The 6,062-nt window shown below is 37.5% G+C and overlaps 1 long non-coding RNA gene across 1 annotated transcript; it reads left to right on the forward strand.

Moving 5' to 3' along the window:
- The first annotated feature begins 779 nt into the window (after positions 1–779).
- On the forward strand, positions 780–5,167 carry LOC138363860 (uncharacterized). The gene is made up of 2 exons (XR_011228173.1): positions 780–1,767; positions 4,323–5,167. It is a non-coding gene; the product is annotated as an uncharacterized lncRNA (long non-coding RNA).
- The last annotated feature ends 895 nt before the right edge of the window (positions 5,168–6,062 follow it).

Here is a 6,062-nt window from a genome sequence, read left to right on the forward strand (position 1 = left end):
GTCTATGGTAAAGTATTTAACATGAAGCTTACATTTCTGCCTTCCTTAAGACATTTAAAACATTTGTGTTTATTAACGAATTTACGTGAAATAAACATATTGATCTGAAAGAGTTGTTCGTCGATCGATCTGTGCCGGGTCGGAGCTCTGCGATTATTAAAATACACATATCTTCGCTGTAAATTTAAATATAACCATGGTAAAGTATTTAAAATAAAGCTTATATTTATATCTTTCTTGCGGCATATAAAACTCCTGGTTTATTAACGAATCTGCGTGAAATAAGCATTGTCCTGAGATGAATACGGCCAGTTTCGAGCTCGACGAACAATGAAAACTGCCACTTTCATATAACTACATGTATCATCAGTTTTACTTAAAATATTTGTCTGGTAGATGTTTTACAAATAGATTCCATTTCTATCTTTCTTCTGACTAATAAATAATTTTGGTTTAATAAGTTATCAAGATGTTTTCAACGATATTTTTTCGTCGTTTGTCTATTCCAACATGGGCGACCCTTTTGGAAACGCGATACTTGGGTTGACCCAACTGATACTTGGGTCAGTTCCATTATGGCTCGAAACACATCCACTATGGGAGAGCTGTTTCCTTCAAAAAATATAATCGTGTAGCATTATGTTTAAAGAAACACTTCCAAGTACATTCTTTGATTGATAAACATGAGGATAAATACAAGTGTTAATTGTAAATGACCAGTTATAAACAAAAATAAGAAGTAGGAAAAATGATATGTGGAACCAGACAAAAACATTGGAACGCTTAGGTGATGAGAGGGTAAACAACCGCCGCCATTTTAGCAGCCAGCCGGTGATGTCCAGCACGAGCATTAAGGGAAAACCTTGACACAAACTGCACCTATCATAAAGAAGAAGCACCACCATTGACCGCCAAGTGCTCACATCAAGTCTAACTCTAAGAAACAACACTCAAGCCTTGACGCTTCTCCCAACATCCGGGGGAGAAAACCTTCACACAAACTCGAGGACCGGGCCGCGGGGACACTAAAAAAAAGCCCCGAAATCATCTCAAGAATCTCAAGAAACTGCACCTGTCATAAAGAAGATGAAGACTCACCAGTGTCCACAGTGTGGGAAGGTATTCAGTAGTCTTGAACATGTGAATACTCACATTCAGTCTGTGCATTCAGGTGATAAACCTCATGAGTGTCCAGAGTGTGGGAAGAGATTCAGTCGTCTTGGAAGTATGAAGATTCACAGGATGGTGCATTCGGATGAGAGACCTTTTCAATGTGCTGAGTGTGGCAAAAAATTTAGAGAACGTGGAACTATAATAAAGCACATGTTAGTGCATTCAGGTGATAAACCGCATGAGTGTCCAGAGTGTGGGAAGAGATTCAGTCGTCTTGGAAGTATGAAGAAGCACAGGATGGTGCATGGATGAGAGACCTTTTCAATGTGCCGAGTGTGGCACAAAATTTAAAAAAACGTGGAAATATAATAAGGCACATGTTAATGCATTCAGGTGACAAACCACATGAGTGTCCCGAGTGTGGGAAGAGATTCAGTCGTCTTGGACAGATGAAGAAGCATAAGAAGATACATGCAGATAATATAGGCTAAACACTTTGAGTGTGAAAGATAATTAAGAGAATGTTGAAGGATAATGAGGCACATAATGGTATATTAACTTACCTTTAATCTAACAGTGTGTTATCACAATGTCAGTTGGATGTTCTTCAGAGCTAATTATAATTTGTTTGAGAAATACACTTCACCATGAAAGGTAAAGATCTGAAGATTTTTTTTTTTTTTTTTTTTTTTTGAGATATATACAAGAGTTGTTACATTCTTGTAGAGCCACTAGTACGCGTAGCGTTTCGGGCAAGTCCTTAATCCTATGGTCCCTGGAAAACGATCCCCTGCCGCGAAGAATCGTTTTTTCATCAAAGTACATATTTTACTGTTGCGTTAAACAGAGGCTACAGTTAAGGAATTGCGCCCAGTAAATCCTCCCCGGCCAGGATACGAACCCATGATATAGCGCTCGCGGAACGCCAGGCGAGTGTCTTACCACTACACCACGGAGACTACGAAGAGACTAAGATATTTTAATATATTGTTCTTTTATGAAAGTTAGATGGCCAAGCAAGAACTATAGAAGCTGTCACTATAGGAAAATTAATAAATACTTATAAGTATAGAAATATCTCTTTAGGTTAGCAAAGATAGAACAAAGATTTTAATGTTTTTCTTCTTCATATTTATGTAACTAATGATGTGCTTTCTGCTTTTGCTCTGTGGAAATTTATTTAAAATGTAATAAACTCTGTAGCTAAGTGAAGTGAAGTGAATTTCATATTAAAGTGAATATGAAATTTAAATTTATATTACTCTAGAAATGTATATCACTCTAAATTTACCAGAAATTTATGTTACTCTAGCCTAACTTTACCAGTTATGCTGTAATTTTCTGGGAATAATATTTTACCCGATTTACCTGAGGGCCACTAACCCTAGTGACCTCGATCAGAACAGGAGGCCGGTGGCTTGTTGAAAGTCCCTACCCCCCCCCCTATTTGCCTTGATGATCTTTTCCAGGTATATTTTGAAATTCAGCACAGTTTTGGCAGTTATAGCTTTGGCGGGTAGGCAGTTCCATCGGTCAATAACCCTGTGGGTGAAAAAGCCTGATTTGAAGTTATTTTAACCTAATTGGCAATTATATTAGCCTGACTGGCATAATCCTGTCAATTATATTATCTAAACTGGCAATTATATTAAAATGATTGCGAATTACATAAACCTGACTGGCAATTATATTAGCATGACTCAATTTATATCAAAAGAGATATTTATTTATGTTGTGGTGCTTGTGGATCTAACCTAATTTAACCTTACATCTATCAATGAAGCTTTTCGTATTAGGATTAGCATTTAGGAACAAGGTTTTGTAGATGTAAATAGCACAATACCATGTGTAAAGTGAGTGTATATTTAGCATGTTTAGGGATTTAAACAGGCTGTGTGTGTTGTTTGAAGACAGTTTGATAGTTCTGATAGCAGATTTTTGTTCAGTGATGATGGGCTTGAGATAATTTGCAGTGGATGAATGAACCCCATACACAGATTCCATATGTTGAGATACCAGCCCTTATTTACCAAAAAAAAGCCTCTAGATTTTTAGCTCCAGCCATTGCATTGCTCTACAACAAATCATTTCATCTCCAAACCTTTCCCGATATTCTGAAAAAACAAAAAAACAATAGTAACCTTAGTTAATAAAAGTGGCAATTTCACTGAAGTCAACAAATATAGACCAATATTAATTCAGCCGATTTTGTCTTAAAATATTTTAAAGAGTTAATCTACAAGCAGCCTTATTCCTATTTAGCAAAACAAAATATACTTAATTTTTGCCATAATGGCTTCAGGCCCAGAAAAGGACCAATCATATACTGATTAGTATGATTAACTATATATGCAGCTCTTGAAAAAATGAGTACCCGGTTCATTTATTTGTTTACCTACATAAGACTTTTTGACACTGTTAACACAGTAACCTTAAATTACAACATTACGGAGTAAGAGGTCACTACCTACAATCTTACCTCAGTGACAGGCTCCAGTATGTCTCTGTGAATAATTCCAATTTTTCCACTCTACCTATTAACACTGGTGTTCCACCTGGCAGTATTCTTCACCCCTCTCGTCTTTCTCATCTCTACCTCCCTTTCCTGCCTGTTGCCATCGTGCAACCCGTTCTCGCAAATTTAATAAGTCAATATTGACTTATTAGTTGCGTGCATAGGTGACATACTAAACATAATAGTTTCCCTTGAAAAGCTTCATAGAAAACACCGGCCTTACCTAACCTACTTAGTATGTTAAAATAAGCATATTATAGCTTCATAATTACAATTGTTACTTAACCTATTATAGGTATAGGTTAAGTAATAATTGTAATTACGAAGCAATAAGATGCTTATCTTAACATACTAAGAAGGTTAGGTAAGGTCGGTGTTTTCTATGAAGCTTTTCAAGGGAAACTATTATGTTAAGTATGTCACCTATGCACATATTTAATAAGTCAATATTGACTTATTAAATTTGCGAGAACGGGTTGCAACGTGAGGGGGGCCTTGGTTGGCGGATGCCGGAGTGTGATGCTCCATGGGACAGTGTCCTCTGTCCTTTTGTGACCTTATGCTCCTGCTGCCCTATTCATTAATTGTGCTAGATGCTTTTTCCTATTAAGTTATATTTTTTCTTCCCAATTCTCCATTTTAATTGCTATTTCCTGGTGACATTTTGCTTTACTATTCTTGATTATTCTTTCAGATGTCTTTCTGTTTTAACACCGGGTGTTTGGAGAGGCACACTCTCTCACCTGTAAAACTATGGCCAAGCATAGTTTTCCCAGTCTGCCAGGCATAACCAGTCTCCGTGGTGTAGTGGTAAGACACTCGCCTGGCGTTCCGCAAGCGCTAGGCTAACTCATCCTAGTCCTTGCAATTGACACCAGTAATTCCATCTATCATCATACTATCATGCAAGAGGAGCCACACATCTATGGATCATCCAATAAAATCAGCAGACTTCTAGATGTTACTACTGCTCGGCTTAGACTCGGTTACAAGTATCTCTGGGAATTCTCATTATCTGCTGATGTAGACCTGATCAAATGTAAACTGTGTCAACAAAATTATTGGCACACCCTCCGTCATTATGTGATGGAGTGCGAAAAGATACGTGAATTTAGAGACAATTCTATAACCAATGTTTCAGCGATGTGTAAATATTTCATTCAAAATGATCTGCTACCAGAAATTTTAGCCAAATATCCCCAGTTTGCTAACTGTAGGTAGTAACTAAGTGATTGTAACCTATCCACCGCTGCCCACTGGATGGGGGGCGGTGTGCAGGACAAACATATCAATTGTGACACTAGCTCTCCACATATGTCAGTTGCTTAATTTAGAACCTGTACTTGAGGTCGATTTCGAACCCATTGTTGATGTGACGACTTATATTGAATTTTGTAACTTGCTCATCAAGATTGTAACTTGCTTAGCTAAATGAATTGTGGGGTTCAGTCCCTGAGCCCATTATGTGCCTCTGTAACCCTTTCCACTACCGCCCACAAGATGGGTATGGGGTGCATAATAAATGAACTAAACTAAAAACTGGGAACATTTATTTAGTGGTTAAAGTTTTAATCATGAAGCATGTCCTTTAAGATCAAGGAGACTCCAAATCTTCAGTGAGGTCATTGTCTAGGGTCACTGTGAGGTGTAACTGGTTAAGTTACTAGACACTAACTCATCACTGGAGAATCATAAGATCAGCTCAATTTCAGACGAGGAATTGTCTGCACTTAGACAGAATTAAATATTACTTAAGTTTGCACTGTTGTGCATCAGTCCTTTCTGACGGGTATTTGAGGTTACTTCATGTTGACCAGACAACACACTAGAAGGTGAAGGGACTATACGACGTTTCGGTCCGTCCTGGACCATTCTCAAGTCGATTGTGAGAACAAGTCACAATCGACTTGAGAATGGTCCAGGACGGACCGAAACGTCGGCGTCCCTTCAACTTCTGGTGTGTGGTCTGGTCAACATACTTCAGCCACGTTATTGTGACTCATCGCCTGCAGGTTACTTCATAATGTTACTATAAGTTTCTAACTTAGCTAAATTTTATTTCATTAAGAGAACTGCTACACAATCCCCCATATATGTACCTAGGTCATATAACTTTACCATTGTAATCTTTGATATCATCTGATATCATGGTTGCTGAGTGCATATTCTAGTGCATTATTCCTTGAAATGATCCTCAAATTGTGCTACAATGTACCAATTGATAACCCTGAAATTTTACCCTAATGTACCTAGTAATCCGTGTTCATTATAGTGTATTGTTATTAGTGTGTATTAATCTAATCTTTGTTTATTGTGTCAAAATGTCTTACATTGTGCCTATAAACATTTTTTGTCATATATACTGGAAATTATCTACTTAAAATTATCTGTGAGATTAAGGACTTGCCGGAAACGCTATGTGTACTAGTGGCTT

The sequence above is a fragment of the Procambarus clarkii genome, chromosome 12 (assembly GCF_040958095.1).
Source record: "Procambarus clarkii isolate CNS0578487 chromosome 12, FALCON_Pclarkii_2.0, whole genome shotgun sequence".
NCBI lineage: Eukaryota > Metazoa > Arthropoda > Malacostraca > Decapoda > Cambaridae > Procambarus > Procambarus clarkii.